A 22,943-nucleotide genomic window follows, 5' to 3' on the forward strand; every position below is an offset into this window, starting at 1 on the left:
AAGAGGAGAACTGTCCATCGAGTCTGTTAAATCGTGTTTGGGTTCCTAATAGGAGTAACTCTGTCTTGTCGTCATTGAGGCAGAGTCCATGCTTGGCCATCCAAGCTTGTATTTTGTGGTAGATGTCATTTAGTACTTTGGAGTCAAAGTTGTAGTCGCTGGTGATGGGGAGGAGTATTTTGGTTTCATCCGCATAGTTCGTGAAGGTGATACCCAAATTGTCAAGGTCGTCGAAGAGAGGCTTTGTGAATACATTGTATAATGTTGGTGACACACAGGAGCCTTGAGGGACTCCACAAGTCACTGATGCTGGCTCGGCGGAAGCCGAGGGTGCAAAGACTCTCATTGATCTGTTATTTAGAAATGACTGTATCCAGGAGTTGACCTTATCAGAGAAGTGTGCTGCTGTTGAGAGGTGCATACAGAGGACTTTGTGGTTCACTAAGTCGAAGGCAGCCGAGAGGTCTAGTAGTAGTAGTAAGGCTAGTTTGCCATTGTGTTTTAGTACCTCCATTTGTGTCATAAGGTCAATCAAGGCTCTTTCAGTTCCATACTTGGTCTAAAGCCTGATTCCCTAAGCCCTAGGAGTTTATTTCTTTTGAGATGATCCTGGATCTGCAAGTATGCAGCTCTATCCAAGATTTTAAAATGGTACTGTGTGATTGGCCTGTAGGTAGTAGGGATGCTTGGGTCTAGAATGGGCTTTTTTAGTAACGGAAGGACCCAAGCATCTTTCAAGTTGTTAGGGACTGTACTTGTCTCAAAGGAGGCGTTAACTACAGTGGTAATGAAAGGCGCCAGTTCTTTTGCTGTATCTTTAATGATGGGGCAGGGCAGATATCTCCCTCACATCTTCATGGTTTCAACTTTATGATAATGTCCTCGACTTGCATGATGGAAAGGGGTGAAAAGTTGATCAACTCATGAGAGTTCAGCTGAGGTTTTAATGGTGGGGTTGAGCTACGTCGGGAGGTAGGCTCGATTATTTGGAATCTATTTTAGCTTGTAGCAGCGTAAGTTTATCAAATAAGGCGTTCTGAATGTTGGTACACCATATGGTGTCTATAGTACAGGTTTCCGGTGAGAAGGATGGAGATTGTAACTCTCTTAGTATGTTGATTAGTTCTTTCGTACTAGATTTAGCTTTGACGATCCGATCGTTATAGGCGTCTTTTTTTAGCCTGGAGAATAGCTTCTTTGTATGCAAGAGATGTTATAAGGAAGTTGTTTTTATTAGGGGCTGAAGGGAGGTTCTTCCAAAAGGTTTTAGCATTTCTCTTAATTTTGCATAGGGTTCTGAGATGGGCATAAACAAAGAGTTTAGGTGTGTGCAAGGTTTAGTTTTATGCATTTTTAAAGGTGCAATGCTATTAATCACATTGAGAAGGGTCTAGTTGTAGATGTCTATAAGAACTGTCGGGTCTGAACTATAGGGTGATAGTTCTATGATTGGTTTAAGCAAAGGGAGTAATTTCTCTGCTGTTATATTGCAGTTGTTTCTAGTGTGTGAGGATGGAGCAAGAGGTATTTGGCGATTAAGACTGATGTCTTCTTTTATAGTAAAAGAAACTAGGTGGTGGTCTGACCATGCACAGAGTGGATTAGAGATGATGTTTGTGTCACAATTAAGGTCGGCCAACCAATCTAGAGTCCTACCTTTGATGTGTGTTGGTTTAGTTATACGGTGTGTGAAGCCTAATTCAGAGATCGTGTTAGCAAATGCTGAAGCTTTATCGTCTTTGGGGTCCTGAAAGCCTAGGTTGAGGTTGCCTAATAGTTGCTGAGCTAGGTTTGGTGTTATCAGTAATAAGTGTAGTAATGTCTTCTTCAAACGTAATGATTGGGCCAGGTGGTCTGTATATGAGGTGGATAGTAAGTGTTCGGGTCAATGTAATAGGTAACTTGACAGAAAGTAATTCACCAGAAGGGAATATTAGGTTAGGTATAGGTCTAATACCTAGTGTTGATTAGGCAATGAATGCGACACCACCACTTTTTGAAGACTCTCTGTCAAGTCATGTGATGGAGTACTCATCTGGAATGGCAAGGGGTGAGGGCAGGCCCTGCTGCAGCATGGAGCCAAGTCTCTATTATGGCAAGAAAGTCCAAGTCGGTGAAGGTTATGACATCTATAAGTCATTGTGTAATAATGGCATGTGCCGACGATTTAATAATCTTTGACCAAACATTCAGTGGATTACTTCGATCGGCAGAACAACTATGGGAGTATGCCAAACTAAATTAATTAATCATCAATTTAAATAAGACCAAAATATTATTGTATTCACATGGAAAGATTGGCCGAGCACGATTGAACATTAATTCCATTGAGATACAATATACCCACTCATATAAATACCTAGGTGTGGAATTTGATAATAAGGGTAATTATGAAGCATGCAAGCAGGTCCGGAAAACCAAGGCTGCACAGTTTACGGCCATGATTTATCAATTCACGCAGCCCCAGAGTGGATTTTCCATCTGGGGGTGCGCGTCAGTTGTACATACAGTGCCTGGTCCCTATGATAACCTATGGACTCGAGTCATTGACTAATATGAATCTTGATTGGCTACAGATCATAGAGTGGAAGTTCTGGAGGAAACTCTATCCTTGAAATCTGTGGTGTTAAAAAAGAGGGCTGAATTATTCATCAAAATACGTGACTCGCCGTCCAATCCTCTACTGATTTGTATTGAGGAAGACATCTGCAGTAATAAGCAAACTAAATTTACAGCAGATATGGCCACATTGTTTAAAGCAATTAATTGGTTTCTGAAATGGGGTGAAAATTACGAACATTTGAAACACCAATTAGGCCACCATGTGAACATTTGGGATTGGCAAAATAATTTTGCCCATTTAGAGCATTTTGAAAACTATGCCTTTGTTACATATGTTATACACCTTAAGGAAGGCACAGAAATTCATGCCCGTCTGTTAATCTAAGGCGATCAACCATCTACCACTGCTTGCATCTATAGGATCTGAATGAACGTTTCTGTAGAATCTGTACTAAGCAGGATCAATGGTAAACTGCCAGACATATACTAACAAAATGTACAGCAATGGCCCCTGTTTTCGTAAAACATTATGAGAGATTTGTTCACAGTTTGGACTTTATTGGGGAAGATGGGTTTTGGTATATATGTTCAAATAATCTCAACGCCAGGCTTCATTTGGCCCTTTATAGATTGTGGCTCTGTGCCAATCATCTCCTTAATAATAAGATACCAACAAATTGACCTACCCTTACCTGATGATGAATGACATATTGAACAGTATGTAACATAAACTGTGGTTTGAGGACTTAAATCCTGTTACAAACCCTTAGTTGGATTGGAAATGTTATTTATATATATACAAATTTTATTTCCACTGTCAATTTTAGTATTTGTTATATAAGCTATATATTGTTCTGATTAGATTTGAATGTAATTCATCAATATGATTATGATTTATGTGTAAAGTTTTTGTTTAAAAAAAACTGTATCACATTAATAATAAATAAATAAATAATGTCTAACCCATAGGCAGCCAGGGATCTGGCGTTTATAAGAGCACCCTTAATCAGATTATTAGAGCTGAGTGAGTTACTTTTAGTGTGGATTGTGGATTCTTTAGGCGTAGATACGTTTTTTGCTATGCTGCTAGTGGTGTTAATTACCTTAGAACTAGTAGTTGAGCAATTGGTAGTAGTTGGTCCTGTGGCAGTCGTATTATGTTTAATGTTAAGTATGGTGTGAGCTGGCTGAAACCTAGAGCAAAGTCTAAGGTTCCTAATTTTTGTGGGGCAGGGTTGATTCGGTGTGGGTCTTGCGGCGTATCGATTAATCCATTGGGCTGGTATGAGAGTGTGGGCGTTGATTATCAAGGATGGTGTAGAGCGACAATATGTGTCTACTGTTTGGAGGCAAGCGGGTAGGAATGCAGACGGGGGTATGTTATTCGATAATGGTAGTATCGTAGGCATGGATAGGGAAATACTATGCATTCTCTGCGTGGCATACCAGTCATATCATGATGTAAGAAGTTGTTGCTTACAACTTTGGTGGCCATTGTGGGCAGGAGCAGAGAACTAAGTATGGTTACAAGGCGCAGGATAATTATGGTAGGCATTAGTATGATTATTCTATAAAGACCATTCTCAGGTACTAAACAATAGTTACAACATGTCACCTTGTGGTGTCGATTGGGCAAAATGAGTAAGGATCACAGCTGGCAATGGCTCAGAGGTCCTAGTAATAACAGGTTGCCAATCAATGGAGGCCAGTATGTTAATCAAATGTCAGGTTAGCTAAGTGATGCTGGTTAAAAAGACCTATGCAGGTCGACAATGGAAGGTAACAGTGAGCGATAATGCCTATTTATCAGCACAATGGCCAGTAGGTTAAAAACACGAACAGATTAATCTACGTTTTTTCAGCCAGTATCAATTAACAAGGTCATTTTGCAATGATCGTAAATATATAGGTCACAATTATACAAGTGTCAAAGTAGCAACAGTAACAGACAGTAGTGAACAGTGAACAGCCATTTACTATGGACATGATTACATATGTAGCAAGAAGAGTCGCAGTTTCACTTTGGTATGCAGACAAATAGGAAGCGCACAGCCAATTAGCAGATAATGTTAACCGGCTGTACGCTAAATATCTTAAAGGCTTTGGCCGAAAGCATTTTATGTGGCAGCTGTGGCTGATGGCAAGATAATGGAGTTGATAAGGAACAAGAAGCAGTTTGATGCCAGGTCCGGAAAAGCACTGTTAGCAACGGTGCTTGAGTCTGCCCACTTCGGAATGGGGACTTACAATTTACGCCGACTGAGATCCCGGGCCGTCGGGACTTGTAATGTCCCGGTGGCACCGGGTTCTCAGGCGGCGGAAACAGAGTTACAGGGTTGGCCGCAACCCGCTCGTGGGACCGGTGGGTTACCGCCAACCTTGTAATGAGGCCCCCTGGGCCTCATTACAAGTATGGAGGTAGCCATGCTGTTTTTAGCGACATGGCTACCCCCATACTGGGTACCGGGTTCGGGTTCCAGGAATTAGGTTTTACCGGGCCATTCCGACCTTGGAGGGCCCGGTAATCCCCTTTCCTGGGACCCGGACCCAGTACATACCCATTCCCATTTGAATCCCCATAGGGCTCAATGGGAATGGGGAGGATGCTAACAACGGGCCTGTTAATGACGGGCCCGTTGTTAGCATCCTGGTCTGCGGCAGGTCCCGCTAAGGACGCCTGGTCTTGGGAAGAGGAGTGCACAGATGTAGAGGTACACCCAACCCAAAACGATTTTTAGAAAGGGAGGCACAGATGCAAAGCAAGTCTGTCCCTCAATTTCTGAAAGTACCCCTCTTGCATTGCATCTGCGGAGGGAGGTGGCAGGGAGAGGGCAAATGAGACTGTTTGCATTTCTCCGAGTGTGTACGTGGTGAGGGTGAATGCTATGCTATGGGGGGGAAACAGAGGCGTTGAGGGAGGTAACTCCCCTGAATTCTAAGGAAGGTAACAGCGTGGGAGAGGGTGTGAGTGTGGGGTGAGGTGGGATCACCTTTGTGGGCAGTAGAATGTGATAATTCGGCCTTTTGAAGACCACACAAATCGGCCAAAATAAAACGTCTTTTTTGTATTTGTTCTTCAAAATGCAGAATTATCACATAGGACCCAGTATGGTGGACCTTGCAATGCTGTGACCTTGTTCAGTGTAATAGCATTCAATGGGACAGTACTTGCAGGGCCTACTGGTGCAGAGCTAATGGGCTTCTATATTTTTAAAGAGACAGTAACAGCACTCTCAGCAGGGATGTGTAATCTATTTTCTACTAGAGCTGCCATATTTGCTCGCTAAACAGGGCTTCTATAATTGAAATACTATGCTTTTGTTGAGGCAATGCTAGTTCATCTTATTGGGGATGCTATACTTTTGATGGGACAACATCAACACTTCTCAGTTGAGCTGCTACCCTCTTATTGACAAGGCCCCAGCACTTCTCAGCAGATTTATTTATTTTAATTTTAATTGGTTATTTATAATGCGCGTAATACCCAGACGTTTCTATGCGCCCGACCGAGGGATAGATGGCTTGAGTCTGCAGGATAGCAGAATCACCAGAGTCTTAAAGCCTGCTCACTCGTTCTGGAATGAGGGGCTATGGGGCAACAGGTGCCTGATCCCACATACAGGGGGTTGTTACCCCTTTATCTTCCTGAATGAAAGAATGAGCTCTCTCAGACACAAGTTATCACCCCTGTACACACAATGAATGAATATGGTATGGATCTATAGATCGAGAAAACTGGAGTGAGAATTCAGTGTTTTAACAAAAATATAATTGTCTTTCCAGAAGGGAGACTGACTCCATTAATATACATGGGATCATTGAGATGACCAAGAGTGAAATTGTACGTTCAGCTGTGAGATTACCAGCAACGGGTATACTATGCTCCAAGGGGTGAGGTGCCCACTCAATATATCACACTGTTTAAAGGTGTGAGACACACCCAGAATGCTTGCCCAAAAAGCCTTGGCCAGAATTTCACACTGAAGAAGTGAGCATGTTATCAGGGGTCTGCAGCCCACACACACATATGGTATTCCTATGCACCCACTTGTGAGATTTGCACCAAATTAGTGCGATTGTGCTCCAAGGTAGGAGGCACACAGAGTGTTTTTGCTCTGAGGTTTGACACACTCACAGGATGAGATGGTATTTCGTTCTCCCATCCTAGTTGTGTTGCTCTGCCTTTTGAGGGCAACTACAACCTGGATGATTATAGAGGGGTGGAGTAGGGGTAGTGTTGGCCTACTGGAATGCAACTGAAAGTCTTCAACCTCCTTCTTACTTGACTTTAGTATATGCAGTACATGCTAGCCAATGTTTCCACTGTTCTACGCCCCCCCAACCCCCTCGCAACAAGTTGGCGAATACATGCAAATTCGGCCATATAACTGCTGGTGATGTCACTTCCTATATTTGGGCACCCCCTGGGAAATTTATAAGTCTGCTCCCCTGCTCTCGGCATAGGGTGAGGTGATGCCTGGACTCCCGCCATGGTGGATGTGAGGTGCCGGGAAGAGGGAGCGGACATGGGTGGCTTTGTCTTATCTTGCATGTGCAGACAATGAAAGGGATCCATGGATGATGGAACACTCCCGTTAATGGCGTACTGTGTCGCTTTTGACTTGTGTTGACGGGCTGCTCTGGAGATTGTACATTTCTGCATGCGAATGCAGTCCCCGTTGCTGTGGAGAGGATGATGACTAGTGAACGACTTGAGAGGTGCTTTGGTCTACGGGGTATTGACTCCTGTCTGGCTGCTAGTAAAGTGGGGTCACAGCATAAACAGGCCAAAATTGAAACATTTACACAGAATACCCTCCTCGCCTGCATTTTCTGGATCATCGGGGGCAACCTCTAAAGACATGACTATGCAGGAGAGTCAGGATGGGGCAGTCTTGAAAGCCATTGCAGCCTTGTGAACATGCCTGGAAACAAAGATGGGAGAAGGGCGGACTGATGTGTCCCTTTTAAGGCAGGATCTGCGTGATCTCTCTGACAAGCTGAATGACCAGGGCAAGAACATTGCAGAGGTATCGGGCGTGACGGCTATGCTGCAGAGACAGGTGAAGAAGCTCCAGGCCACACCAGAAATTTGGAATGCAGAGTTGAGAATGGAGAGGGCAGGGCAAGGCAGAGTAATGAACATAATAGGGCTTTCCGGAAGGAGAGGAAGGTGTGGACATTATGGATTACGTGGAGAACCTCCTATTACAATCAGTGGGTTCTGGTAAATTGTCTCAAGGCTTTGTGGTAGAGCGATGACAGACTGTGTCACCAGCAGAGGCAATATCCGGTGGGCAGTCTAGATTGGGACTTGAATGTCAATGTATTTGTGGAACTCATTATGGCCCACTGGCAGTTCTAGACTAGTAGTGAACATGCCACAATTGCTGTGTGCTGCACGCCTAACGGTTGGATGGTGTCTGGGTTGACTGGACTTGCTTTACTGCACTGTTGTGTAGCTTGGGCCTCTTGGATGGCCACCTTCTGTCAAGAACATAGTTGTTTAGTTATGGTTACAAGGCTTTGGTTATGGTTAAACATATGGTTGGGAGGGTGGGGTGGGAAGGTGCCTGTACTCATTTATATATAACATGAAGGACGTGCTGTTGGGATTTCCCTTGATTTTGCCTCAAATGTTGTTGGCTCCAGACAGAATTATTTGACCCATTGAGAGGGGTCTGGTATTAAGGTTATGCAAACACAATGGAGGGAAGGCTTAGATGTATGGAATGTGCGTGGCTTGAATGTTATTAAAAGATCTAGTGTCTGGGACTGCCTGAGGAGATCTTGGATTGAAATAGCGTTTCTACAGTAGATACATCTTCTCTCTGATAGACTTTGCGCTTTGTTCAAGAAGTGGGTGCACAGGAGTTCAGATCCTTTTATTCCGCTTATGTGGGGGAGTGTTGATTTGTATAGAGAGTACTGTCTAATTTTCTGCATCGGGATACGGAAGGGAGATATGTGATAGTGCAGGGCTGTCTGGAGGGCAGGGAAGTGTGCCTCATTAACGTTTATGATCCCAATGTGGACACTGCATATTTCTTTCCCATGCTCCTGTGTAACGTAGTGCATACACACAGGCCATCTGGTTATGTGGGAGTGACTCTGACTGCACTCTCGACCCAGATTTGGATAGGTCTGCTACATCCACGGTAAGGTTCAAAGGGAGTGGAATGGGAGGTATTTGAATGTGTAATACGTAGGGCATGCCTGTCCGCTACATGTGGGGTACAGCCCTCACTGAAGAGATCACTTTAGACATCTTAAAAGGCTATACAATTGATTGAGAGTGGGGCGGGATGCCATGTACGGAAGGAGAGTGTGCTTAGTGCACTGAGGGTGAAGAACACAGAGGAATGGGCAGATTTTAGCACATATGTGAGTAACTTACACAGAAAGGACAAAGTCTGATAGGCACCTGGTGTGGCTTCTCCAGAATGAACGGCTCAGGCAACGATCGTGTCTTTGCGTACCCGGGAGGGGACAGAAGTGTTTATTCAGCTAGAGATTAATAAGGCATTTGCTGAATTTTATGTGGCCTTGTATACAGATGACACTCAGTGTGGAATAGATGAGGTGGATGATTGATTGATATCCTTCATCTTAGTCCTCCCAAGCAAAGGAGCTGGAAGAGCCCATTACTCTGCTGAAAACGGAGGATATCATGCAGAATCTCCACTACGGTACTGGTGGTAAACTGGTGGAGGTTTTTTTCAATATGCAAAAACTCAAAGGTGGGTAACCAGATGATAGAGCGCTCAGAGGATTTGTTTAAAGGGCAAAACAATTTGCACGTGACTGTGGACTACTGCAACCCTACGAGAAGTTAGGTCTCCCCAGACCTACACATGTACCAGACAACAAAAAGTGTATATCTCAGGATATGCGCTGTCCAAGTGTACGTTAGATCAAAATGTTGGCTATTGATGAAAACAAAATATTCTCATATCATATAACACATCCTTTTGTAAACACACAACTGTTTATTAATTCATGATAGAGACCAGAAATTTGCTATGGGAGCAATTCCAAGCACCACTTGCTTAAACCAGATTGCATTCATAGTTCAAGGAACAGGCCCCGCCTTGAGAAAGACCGAAGTCGGTCAAAACACTTGTCGGCTAAACTAGGCCTCTATCATGAATTAATAAACAGTTGTGTGTTTACAAAAGGATGTGTTATATCATATGAGAATATTCTTTTTCACCAATAGACAACATTTTGATCTAACGTACACTTGGACAGCGCATATCCCGAGATGTACACTTTGTTTTTTCAATATGCTTTTGAAATGGCATTCTTACCCCAATCAATGCGGGAAGCATTGATAGTTCTGTTGCCCAAACAGGGTAAACATCCTCGGGAATCACCCTTTGTCCATGATGAACACAGAGGTGAAGATCCTCAGTGCCCTGATAGCAGCCAGATAACAGAGAGTGGTGATGAGTTTAGTTCACCCGGATCAGGTGGGATTTATGCCTGGTAGGATCACGTCAAATAATTGTAGGCAATTACATCATGTTATTGCCCACATGTGAGGCCTGGCTCTACTGCTTGTATGGGAACGAGATGTGTTCACGTATCTTAGTATCTGAATACAGAGAGACTTCCAGGACATGCATTGTGATAATACCCTAAGAGTCATTGCAGGGATAGAGAAGTCGGCAGAGTTCTGGATCAGACTGTCTTTGTCGCTGATGGGCAGGTGTGGTGGATCAAGATGGTGGTGCTCCCTAGGCTTTTGTATTACTTTACCAATGTGCCGTTTGCCATACCAAAAAGTACCTTTCACAGACTGGACACTATGATTAGGAATATAATGTGGGTGAAGCGCCAGAAAAGAGTAGCTTTGACCACCTTGCAGGAGCCTTACAGGAAGTCTCCAGGCACTGGATTTTGAGGCATATTACTTGGCGGACCAGTTACAATTTGTGGCACAATGGTTGTCTGATGAAGAGACCACTGAGTGGAGACTGCTGGTTGGCACGGTATGGCCTTATAATGTCAAGGAAATCCAACGGCTATCATGGCGAACCAGAAGAAGGAGTCAGACTCGAGGTTACCCTTTCAAGTGTCTTTATTTTATATTTTAACTCAAAAGGAAAAAAGCCTAACTGGCCCTATTGCAAGGAGGGATTTTCCCTTCCTAGAAATTAAACTAAGGGTGCTTGTCTATTGTCAAAACCAAAAAGCTGTCCTCTGTCCAAAACCGTTCACTATCTGTCCCAACCACTGTAGAAAAAAACAACGCAACAATGAGCCAGAGCCATAGCCTCCCAGCTCTTGCTTCGTCCGGGCAACGCTAGTTGGATCTCTCCCAAGTGCTAGTCATAGGACAAATGATCGTTCTTAATAGTTCACAAAAGAAAGGTTATAAAGTCTCTGAAAATTTCATAGGAAAAAATGCAAGTCTTTACACAAACCAAAAGACTCATATCCCAGAAGGGGAGGGAAATATACCCATAGTATGTTTGCACCAACTTGGACCTTTTCTTTCCCCTAATATTGTGCCTTGTATGATTTGATGAATCCCGGCAGGTTCCATTCTTGTAACAATCTTTCTTATCTCTTTAGGACTCTCCATGCCCCTCTGGTCCTTTGGATGACCTATTTCCCTCTCTTTGTGTAACTCAACTGGCCTCCCTCCACCCTGGGCAACCCTTGTACCTTCTCTGGCTTTGGGTGTTCTCCAGCGGGTTGGCGTCTCGGCGCGTATGTGTCTTTTCTCCTTCTCCTGCCTGTCTCTGCAGTTTCAGTGATGCTTGCACCGAGAGCAGAGGATTTGTTCCTCCATTGTTTGGTTTGTGGACCCCAGACCCACCACGTTTACAGTATGATCATGCCACCAGGTAAGACAGTGCATCTCCTGCCTGTCTCAGCAGTTTCAGTGCTCTGCATATTAGGAGCAGAGGAGCAGAGGATTGATTCCTCTGTTGTCCCCTGGTCTCGATGTTGCTTTGCGGGTCTGGTCACGCCACCAGGTAAGATGGTTCTTCGGTCGTCCATGTTTCCACCTCGGCAATGTCATCCGACTTGGTGGCAGCCTTCCTGGTGTCTCGCTTTCCTCTCTTTGGTTCTCCACGCTACTACTGGCTCCACGGTGGAGCACGGCTCTGCCCCGTTCAAAGGCCTAGGATTAAGAGACAGACACAAGGGTATCATGTTGATTGTCAAAAACCTTTTGTTAATAACAAAACAATGGGGGAAGGTGGAGGAAATCCTTACTAGCCCTAACTCTAAGAACGGTGTCCCTGCCTCAACAAAACTAGCTAATGAAAGTGTCTGTGTCAGAATGTCCAATGTAAAGTTTGCCGTCCTATGTCCAAATCCTAACCTATCCCTCACAAGCTAAACCTAATATGTGACATGGGAAATGTCTTTTGGCTGCAGACCTGCAACCCAGCTTTGCAGTTGAAAACAAAAGTTCCACAAAGGTGTAGAAAAGCAAACACAGGTTCCACAGGTTCCACAGGTTCCACAAGACTCAAGAGGTTGATTCCCGTTCCCAAAACCCTTTCCAGCTTTATCCAAATGATTTCTGTCTCTTCAATGCTCAAGATATGTCCTTAGCTATGTTTGGCAGACCTGCCTCCAAGGTCCTGCGACAAGGAAGAATGGCCTGGACACCTTTTCCAAGCCGTCTTTAGGGTTCCAAGCCCTTTTTGAGCAGACCCAGCTCCCAGAGTACTGCAACGAGGAAGAATAGGCTGGCTCTCTTTCCCAGACTGTGTTGAGAATCCCTGACCCTTTTTTCTCAACACCCCCTTCTTGGTCCACTCTCCTACCAAGTGGGGTATTCAATGATCTTTTTCTCACCTTCCCTCTCTCTGGTTTCACTTCCACTCACAGCCATGGTTTACTCTCCTGACAAGGTTTCTGAGTGTCCCTTGTGTATGTTATAGAAGGACAATTATAATGATAAAGGTTGGTATTTCTCTTTGACACTGGGCAGGGGGCACCTCCCAAACGTGGGTCCTGGACCAACTTTGCTTGGTCAAACTCACTGTTCTCTTTATCTGATGTTACTTCATGGCACAGCCTTGGTTTACTCTCCTGCCAAGGTCTGTGAGTGTCAGTTGAAAATGCAATGTTCGTATTTCCTTTTAATGCTCTTTGGGATATGTTTTCCCCATGCAGGTCCCAGACTCTATATTCTTGGCATCTCTGTTTCTGGGGAAAGAGGTTCAAATAAGACTATCTCGTGTCTTCCCACTTCCCATGCCTCAAGGCCACTGGTGATTGTGGTGCTCTATGGGGAACCTCAACCTCAGACTTTGCCACCCCGGTACTTATGGGGACTTGGCGTTCATCCTCTGGTCAGTCGCAGGCTTCCCCGGGCTTCCTCGGAGCATGCCAGCTCAGTGGAGCTCTCACCGCTTCCTCCGGTGACTGGACATGGCCCTGCGACTTGTGCCTGGACCCGGCTGGTCTTTCACCGATCCACCGCTTGCCTCTGCTGCGGGATGCTGCTGGAGACCTCGCCAGCCAGCCTTCAGCCTTTTGCTCCTCCGGCGTGTCCTGCCGACATCATCCTCTGCCAGCTGTGTCCAGCACCAAGTGTTCGCTGCACTACTGGTTCCGAAAGAAAGAGAGAGAGAGAGATAGAGAGAGAGAGAGAGAGAGAGAGAGAAAGAGAGAGAGAGGATCTCCCTCCCGGTCTGTGCCGAGAGATGGAAGACTCCATTGCTCTGTTCCCTCTCCTACTTTTAATAGCAGCTGGACAATTAGCTGATGCGAATGACTAGACCACATGTCTTGGTTTTTGCTATTGATCCATATTGCTCTTGGCCTCTTCCTCGTCCCAGTACTACCATTGGGTACCTGATGGGAAATTTCCTTCCCAGTGGTTTCCAGTTTCCACCTGTGATGCAGAGTAACAGTAAATTGGGACATCGGGTCGGGAGGAGGGTGGTAAGAGAATAGTTTTGAGGGAAGGTGGGAGGGTCAAAGGGATATTGTGTTCTCCCACTCTCAACGGGGTCCTCCTTCCCCATGAGATACTGCCGCTGACTACCACCTCCAGGGAGACTATTGGATAGCGGCCACACCGCCCTGGCCTCATGGAAAGGAGCTTCCCCATCTAAAGCAGTGACAATACCTCAGGATTTGTCACCCTCCAGGACTGTCTCCTCCACCATTCAAGGTTCCTCATCTCTTTATTCTTGCCAAGGTACTTCAAACGAACGGGGCATGCTGCTTTTCGTCTGCTGCAAATGGGTTCTAGGGGATTCGAGCATTACCTTGAGCCAAAGATATGAAAGTAATGTCAATAGCGTTTAAATGCTAAACAGGAACAAAATCAGTCTTTTCCACTCCTACATATGCAGAGAGAGTATTCTTCATAGGGAGTTCTTTATAGGAATGGGAGTCCTTGTCCCCTAGAGAGCAGTCACTCCCAGTGAGGTACCACTTTCCCACACCCCTAGGGAGGGTCTTGCTTACAGGGCTCACCTCCTGTCAGGAATCGGCCCGGGAGCCGCAGGGGTCATAGGCGAGCTCTGCCCCCGCAGTCTCACAGTAAACGGGATCAGGATACATTGCTTCGGCGGTCGCTATCCATTCGGTTACCTCGCATTAAAGGTTTAATCCACGGCCACAAGAACCGGTTACAATCTCGTCCTTCAGGAGTTTTGCGTTGGCGGTTACCATGGAGATTAGGGCAGCGACGTCGACCCGCACCACGGCGGCCGCACGTACAGGTCATGTGATCACGATTTTATAAAACACTAGCCTGCAGTAAACTCGTTGCTTCTGATTTTGAATCCTGGAGTCTGCTACGTGTTTGCGAAAATTCTTGTCTTCCTGCACTTGTATCTTTGTTTTCCTGTCTAGCCCTGTTACCTCTGGTCGGGACATTTTCCCCACGCTTTCTGCCTACTCGCTCCTGTCTTCTGTCTAGCCCACCTGCGGAAAACCCCGTTCTGCCTCTCTGCTAATTGTTACCGGACCTCGCCCAGGATTGCCCCTGTCTCATGATTTTGCCTTCGTAACTTTTGTCTACTATCGACCTGGATTGCCTTACGGATTGCCTCTGCCTCTCGACTTGATCAACCTGGACATTATCTCCCGTTTTGGATCCACCTGACCAGTGCTCCTTATTTCTAGACTGCCGGTACTCTACTCCTCTCCATCCCCCGGTACGGACTAGAGACTGCGTTGGTACCATTAGGGGCGGAGGTAGGAGCGTCCTCGTTTCGTCGGGGATTGTACTGCCGACCCTTAGGCGTACGCGTGCCGGCGGGAATAGTCCTACATCCCTGTACCTTGGCGGTCTTACTGGAGCATTGGATGCCCGTGGAATTCCTATCAACAACCCCATGGTAAGAGTGTCTGTCCTACTTTCATGTTCTGTTCTTGGTGTCCCTGGTATAAGTATTAAGGATTGTTTTCTCTCATATTTTGTAACAGCTATTTCTGTTCCTTGTGACATCGGCATAAAAAGGCTGTTCTGTAGTCAGCTGGTATACTGTCAGACACGAGGGAATCAACTGGTAGACTGTCAGACACGAGGGAATCTGCTGCCACGCGCCATTTGGGTCCATTCTTCCAAACAATAGATCCCTGGTGCTGGTTTATTTTATATCCAGACACAGGGTTACATTGTAGGGTAGAATTCATCGTCTACACTACGAGGGCAACCCAAGAAGGCGATCCTGACACCTCCTTAGCCTCACAGGGGGTGGCTCCCCCTAAGAGAGAAGGGACGAAGTTCCCAGATTCGTCACACTGTCTATTGGGGTGGGGAGGACAAGTGGCCTTACTTGGTTCAATTAGTTCGATATATATGGAGGTGTGTGAATTGTTGGATAGGCTGTAAGAATCCTTATTGTGCATGGACACTAATAACTTGGGAGCTGTGGGCAGAAACCGTTTAAATGAATGTGGAACATTGGGTCTTGCAATTTGGGGCTATTCTTGAGGATGGGTACCTCTGGCCTTTCCCTGATTTATATGTGACCTTGTGACTGAGCAAAGGCCATTTTCTATTTTACTCAGATGTTACGGGTAGAGTGTGAACATTCTGGAAGATGCTTCCAGATGAACCATGTACCGTAAAGGATTGTATGCTCTCGGGGATGGAGGACAACTGGTATCCATGATTTACAAATGACTGCTTGAGAATAGAGATAGAGAGTGGGAGAAGTTGAAGGTTAAAGAGGATTGGGGGCGCAATTTGGGAATCACGTTTGAAAGGGAGCAATGGCAGATGTTTTGTGCATATACGAAGATGGTGCCTTGAAATGTTTGTCTGAGACATTTACAATATAATGTTCTGCAAAGGGCATATTTGACGCTGAGACACATACACAAAATGAACCAAGCGGGATCTGCCCAATGCCTTCAATGTCGGGCTAAAGAGGCCCATTTTCTACATGCAATGCCCGGGACGTGCCCATTTCTGGGGGGGGGGGGTGTTGGCAAAAAAACCCTTTGCCTGGGTACCTCTTGGATAGTGTAATCCCCTTTCATATGTATGTTGGAATAGTTCCCCAGATGGCAGTCAATAAAACAATTTAACAAAATGGTTTACCGGGCCCCAATGCTGGCAAAACTGCGAATAGCCGTGGACTTGTACAGCCCTATGAGTCCTAGGATAATAGATTGGTCAAGGGACATAATTACATGGGAAAATGCAGTATCTAGTCAATTCATCTAAACCCATTCCATCTAATACCATTCCTTCAAAGTTTTTCCATCTAAAAAATGTCCATCTAATGCATGTTTTTGGGGGGTAGAGGGTTAATTTTTGTTCAGGTGCATTTTAAAGGGTAAACAACAGGGGTTTTAACCCCCACTAACCCCCACCCAAAAAATTAAAAAAATGCATTAGATGGACATTTTTTAGATGGACAAATTTTGGTGGAATGGCATTAGATGTAATGGTTTTAGATGAAATGACCATAAACCGAAAATGCTAAGCTTGCAATAATGATAAAGATTGAAAGTATGTTTGCTGAGGTGGCAACAGTGAATAGGACGGAATGACCGTTGCTCTTGCATTGGTTCCTTTAGCCCTCAGATGAGAATCCGCCATGAAACATTTGTTTTTCATTGGTAGGTGAGGAATATGGATCTGGAAGAGTGATTGTTTGAAGGGCTAACCTGTAGAGCACGGGGGGTTCTTATGTGTAACACGTGGTCTACAGTTCGTTTGGGAAGGAGGGGTTTGAGAAATATGGGTGGGTAGATTGGATTTTATGAGGAGTTGATGTATCTTCGTGGATATGACCTGCTTATTATGGAGGATACGATGATAAGACCAAAAAAGAAAAATACATCTGATAGTGATGGAAACTGTAATGACAATAAGGTACAAATAAGGTGATATAAAATGGTATCCGCAGCACCACAAATCGCAGGACAGGGCTGAGCCCCCATGAGGTACATTGTGGAGCACCCATAAGACTGCCCATGAACCTGTCTATGCTAACAGGGCTGTTGATAACATTTTTAATATGTAAAGACTCTTATCAACTTGATTCCCTCTGTCTACAAACAGGTGAAGGAGCCTCCGACTGAAGCAAAGCATGCCATTCCCTGGAGCCTGAAGACTATGTGCTGGTAAAGACCTGACAACAGAAAATGCATTGGAACCGTGTTGGCGTGGTCCCTTTCAGGTACCTTTGACCACAAACTTTTCCATGAAGGTCAATGCAATTCAAGCTCGCTGTAGCACCAGAGTAATGCGTGAGACAAGTTTAAGTTACCAACAAACTGTGACTGCATGCTTTTTGTCCGCTATCTCAATATGTTCCCTTTCCTTAAGTGAATTAAAGCCTATTCCTACATGAAATGGGCCTGGACAAAAATATTACTTTTCTCATGTGGTAACTACTGGGGATGTTGAATCATGGCCCTGGAATCCTCAGAGGTACACAGTATTGTGTAAGGGGGGGCTTGTGATGGGAGCTGCGTCTGTGGCATCAACCTTTTCTTAGGATTCCTACCTAAACCAGCTCAATGCCAACCCGTACTGATCCTATATCCATGTGTTACTTTCCCAAATTGGCTCTCAGATGATAGCGACAGCCAAGTTTTAGCTGCAAAGCAACAGCCATTCACTCCCGTTCAGTTATTCAAAATGAGACTTACCTAACTATGTTAAGCCTACTAATGTGACTGTAACTTTGCCTGAACCGACACACATTTCTGAACAAATGCACTATTGTCTCTCTCTTTTGCACTTTAGACAAGGGAAATGGTAAATGCATCGCACTGTCTTTTGGTTTCATAATGGATCTGTAGACACCACTGTGGTAAGCATAACACATCAGAGATCAAGCGCTGATGAGAATAGTAAGACAATAGACACACCGAAGGCTTTCCACCTGGTGGCTATACCAGGCAGATGTAGTGTAGAAAAACCAGAGCTTAAATTAGGTCTGCCTTTCAATGGAACTGTTGAATTATTTTGTTTTCTGATAACTGCTTTGAGTTTCAGGAATAATACAGAGGTAACAAAAGTTTGTTCTAATGTGTCACAAGTTATATGCCAATACAGTGTGCGCAAGGACAATATTTCATGCTCTATGATCCAGTATATGGTCTCACATTCTTTTGAAGTAACTGAATTCTTTAATCATGCTAAGATTGTTTTTCCTCCTTTTGGTATGATACTGTTAGTCAACTATAATTGTCTGGGTTTCGATATGCCATCGTTAACGCTTCATTGGGCACAATGTTTTTTCAATTCCTCGGTCTGCATTTCAATTCATAACGCAGTTTCCCAATCGTTAGGGGGGATCCGCCATAAGCTTGCAACAACAGTTTGAAGTGGTTGACTGGGGTTGGGATGGTGCAAATACAGTCAAATAGAGTCCTGCCAGGTTGGGGAATTGATCAGGGCCAAGGATTTAATTATAATTTAGTTCACTTAGAACATGTGGCACAACCTAGGACGGGGGCACAACTGACTAATACAGAAACCAACATTGAAGAACTTCATGTGATTGGAACACACAGCACGATCACTCGAGACGCAATCGTCCAATTGATTAAATGAGTCATATCATCAGGAAAATTGTTGCAATGGGAAATTTCTAGTGCCCAAGTGCAGGACTAACTGAATGACTCTTGAGCATCAGGGAAAATGTGCAGCAGTAGCTGGGCTGGCCAAGAATCCTCTGAAGTGATTCTGGAATTCCAAAGGAGCTATTGTCCTGGAGAGGTCTGTGGAAATACAGTGAATGGAGATGTGAGAGCAGAGTGTGTACCTTCAAAGTGAAAGGAGTATGTGCACTGATTAGCGAGATTGTTCCAGGTTCCTGGGTGGGCTCCAACTGGCACTGGGTCCCTCTCCGGGATGTGTGGGAAGTGCAAACCCCAGAGGTTCTGCTGGTTACCTGACTTATGCACCAGAGACAACCTCTAATGTATGGATTCCAGTTGGGAATTAGGGGCCTTGCAGCTTACACAGATGAAATATCTTAGTATGTTAGTACAAGGTCAGGTGGTGCTGGAAGGTAATAGAAAATGTTATGCCCTAGTTTTCTTTTTCTAGCAAACTTTCATTAGGCTACCTTTTCCCACTTTTGTCTAAAGACAATGGTTGTCCTGCTGCACACCAAGGGACGCATACATAGAGACTAAGGACTGCAGGCTCCATCCCCTTCAGGGTTACTGGAGCAAGACCACAGGCCTGAGCCCAGCGGAATAAACCAGCCTGATTTGGACAACAGAATGGACTGTTGTAAGCGGAAAGAAAGTTGACACTGGTGTGGAGAACCTATGCCTCTCGGCTGAAGAGGCAAGACTGGAAGCACATCCCTGAAAGAGGTCCCTGCCTTCCTCCAGATCATGCTTATCCAGACGTACGTCAGTATAGGTCATTTCTGTTCCTGGGTATTGTAGGAGGACTCATATCCTGAATACATGGCTTCATTATTTGGCGGTAGGGGGGATAAACATGCTGGAAGGCTTAATGAGATGTTTTCTTTAACCTTCCTTAGGTGACCAGAGACCTATAAAGGTAATGGGTCTGGTGGGGTATCAGTTACGTGGGTTTCATTAAAGGCAGAATGTTGAGCTCCTTGACTTGCAAGTCAATGAGTAAATCACCTCTGGTTGCCATTAACCTACACAAACTGTGATCCTGGTGTCTCCGACAGTACTGAGGAATTATTTGTTTAATAAACCCATCACTCTCAGAAATTAGCTAAAAGGTAAAGCACAATAAGGCCACTTGGAAACCATCCTAACAAAAAGAAGACTCTGCAATACATACTAATGGCCTGCCATGGACAATGACGTTCAGATGAAGGTTGCCAAATGTATGGCCTGCATAAAAAAGCTCTTAAACATTATACACCAGAGAAGCTCCAATTGAAATGAATAGAAATCACTGATCAGGTATGACAAAAACTTGGGTTGGACTTCATTGGACCTTCGGATAAACTATCAGTTGAAGACAAACATGGCACTGTAATTGTTGACTATCTTTCAAAATGGACAGAGCTGCATTTTTTCGGGCAATAGAATTACCTACACAACTATAGAAACATTGTAATCCATCTTTCTAAGAGAAGGCTATCCAGCAGAACAAGCCAGAGATAATGGAGTCCAGCTAACATCACAAGATATGGTAAGGCACCTAAAAAAGTAATAAAACATAGCCGCACAGCACACTATCATTCCCAAGCCAATGGGCAAGTCGAGCCCTCCAATAGATTAATTGAGGAGAGTATAAATCTTGCAGCTACATCAGGACCCAAAGGAAAAAGGACAGCATTAAAAGCATTGTAGATCATTGACTCACAATACGTTCAGGGGAGTTCAACCCTTTAATTTAAAGAGACATAATTCTTTTTTACAGTAATATTAAAAGGAATAGCTGTAACAAATGTTAACATCTGTTAACATTTGTAACAACAAGTTGTGCAGAAAAAATCAGAACCAAACTTATAACCTGATTATAAGCTTATAATTATTAGAAATCTTGATCAAGTATGGCCACCTTTAGCACTTGATGATGTCATTATGCATTCATGCATGACGCTGAAATGTATTACAGCTATTTAATTCTAATATTACTGTAAAAAAGTGTTATGTCTCTTTAAATAATATTTCTCCTCGCAAGAGGCGCAATGTTAATTGAAAATATAAAAAATCTAAAAAAGTAAAAATTGAGAAAAACTATCAGCAAAGTAATTAACAAGCAATGCACATATGTGGTAAAAAAAACACATAAGAAATAACGTAACTATGTGTGCATGCCCGTTCTCCAAAAATGGCTGTTTCATGCGACATGATGACATCATGGCGTTATTACGCATAATTACGCTGTTGTGCATGACATCATGCGCTATGGCCTTTTCTCACTATAAAAATGCGACGATCATGGTTCAGTCCTGTTTCTTAAATGGGAGATATCAGGACTGGACTTGCGCATCGTCGCCGATACTAAATGGTAAGTGCTGAATCTCTCTGCAATATAGCATCATCCTCTATCACAGCCTAAAGAATACTGTAGGATTTTGAGGACCGCATAATTCCTCCTACTAAAAATATACTATTCTATTTTCTTTTGGGTACCTACTACAGACAGTCAGGTGAAAAAAAGCTGAATGACCCAGTAATAAAGGAACAAATGACTGAGAGGAGTTAGTTATTATTCAAAGACCAATGATCTCTCCACACTGAATAAGATTTTCATAGGTGAGTAGCAAGTAATTTCAGGCAATTACCAATGTCTATGAATAAGTGGCATAATTTATTCAAATGTTGTAGATGCCACTATTTGATTTTTATAAATGGTATTTGTAGACATCTCTCCTGATGAGCCATTGCAAGAAGTGGTGAAACACGTGTTTAGAGAGTTATGAAAGAGAATTTTGGAAACAAATTATGGATACTTCAGAAAACAATGTGGTAATAACCTAAGGAAGATTAAAATTGCCTGTTACAGAACTTTGACAAGTGTTTTTCTTTTTTGATAAATTTCAATAATTTACAACCGGTTTGGCGCATTTGGACATAACCCTTCTTTTCTAAATAAAAAATTAAAGAACTTTATTCCTCTTATCAATCAAGCCCCATGACTCACCCTTAAAACACTTCTTTAGAAAATGTTGGGAATAAGAGAAAAACTAACTTTGTTACTAGAGACTTCAAGTCCCAGAATCCCCTGTACTGTGACGAGGCTTGAAGAGGAACAATGCAGGAGTGGTCAACCAATAAATGTAAAGGACCCACACCTGAGGGAGACTGAGAGGTTTAAAAGACCCTCTGAGGTGCAGGTAATAGAAAGAAGAGAAGCTGAAGCTGAGGCTGCAGTAGAGAAAGCAGGAGGATAGCAGTGTGAGCAGAAGGAGCAGTGCAGACCGTGTATGCAGTTGAGGTTGGGACTGGTCGTGCAGTGGAAAGCGTGTTGAGGGAATGCTGGCCCTTTGAAGGCTCATTCAACAGAGGCTGTGCAGCGGGAGGTGAAAGCAGCGAGAGATGTTTTCCTTCTGGAGAGGTCTCCGGTAGCTGGCATGCATCAGGAACTCTCAGTAGCCAGGAAGGCTCCAGCAACAAGTGGCAAGGGTGAAGGTGGAACAAGATAGAGTGTTCGGCGGGTCGCTGGGAGCGAGAGCAGTGGAATACCTGCAACAATGGAGAGGACAGGAGGCGTGCAACCTATCCGGTGATTTCACAGTTTGAAAGTGATTCTGGGACTCTCCAAAACCACTCGTGTGGTGTAGGCAGACAGTTTTACTTGTGTATGAGTAAACGAAGTGTTACAAATATGTTTGAATACCGAACTATTAAAAATGAGGGAAAGTGGGCTATTAAGAAACAAAGTGACTGAAAAATTCGGCATATGAGTTTATGGAAAGTGCAACAACCCGGGGAGGTAATATTGTTAAAAACCTAATGCCTACAACTATTATCCAAGCCAAGAGACTCCAAAGCCCAAGCAATATAAGTCCAACAAATATTGCCAAAGACAAAAGGGGAGTAATAGAAGACCCCAGGTTTGTGAAGTATGTTATTCTTGTTTGTTGAACTATATAACAGCTAATATACATTACCAAAGCCAAGAAAGAAGCAGAACAAATCTGTATCCTTGTCAATATTCGGTTACTGGTGCATTAGGGAAACAAAAGTGGGAAAGAGGCTGCCCTTCTGAAAACGTTTATTCAGACAGAGAGAAGCATAATTTGCAGATGAATCTTAAAGAGCACAAAGTTGAATCTTGTTTCTCTGAAAGGTTGATAAAGTGTAATGATGCTAACCAACGAACATTATGAAGTTGTTGTAAAGTTGTTCAAGTTAAAGGTTACCACTGAAGCACGTTCTATTTTTGAAGAGCTGTTCAGGCAAGGGAGTATACCCGGATGGCGAACCTTTGAAATAGTGGAGCTGGCATGGGAATAGACTGGTAGTAGTTGACA

Source organism: Ambystoma mexicanum, chromosome 2p (assembly GCF_040938575.1).
Source record: "Ambystoma mexicanum isolate Mex_15411 chromosome 2p, UKY_AmexF1_1, whole genome shotgun sequence".
Classification (NCBI taxonomy): domain Eukaryota; kingdom Metazoa; phylum Chordata; class Amphibia; order Caudata; family Ambystomatidae; genus Ambystoma; species Ambystoma mexicanum.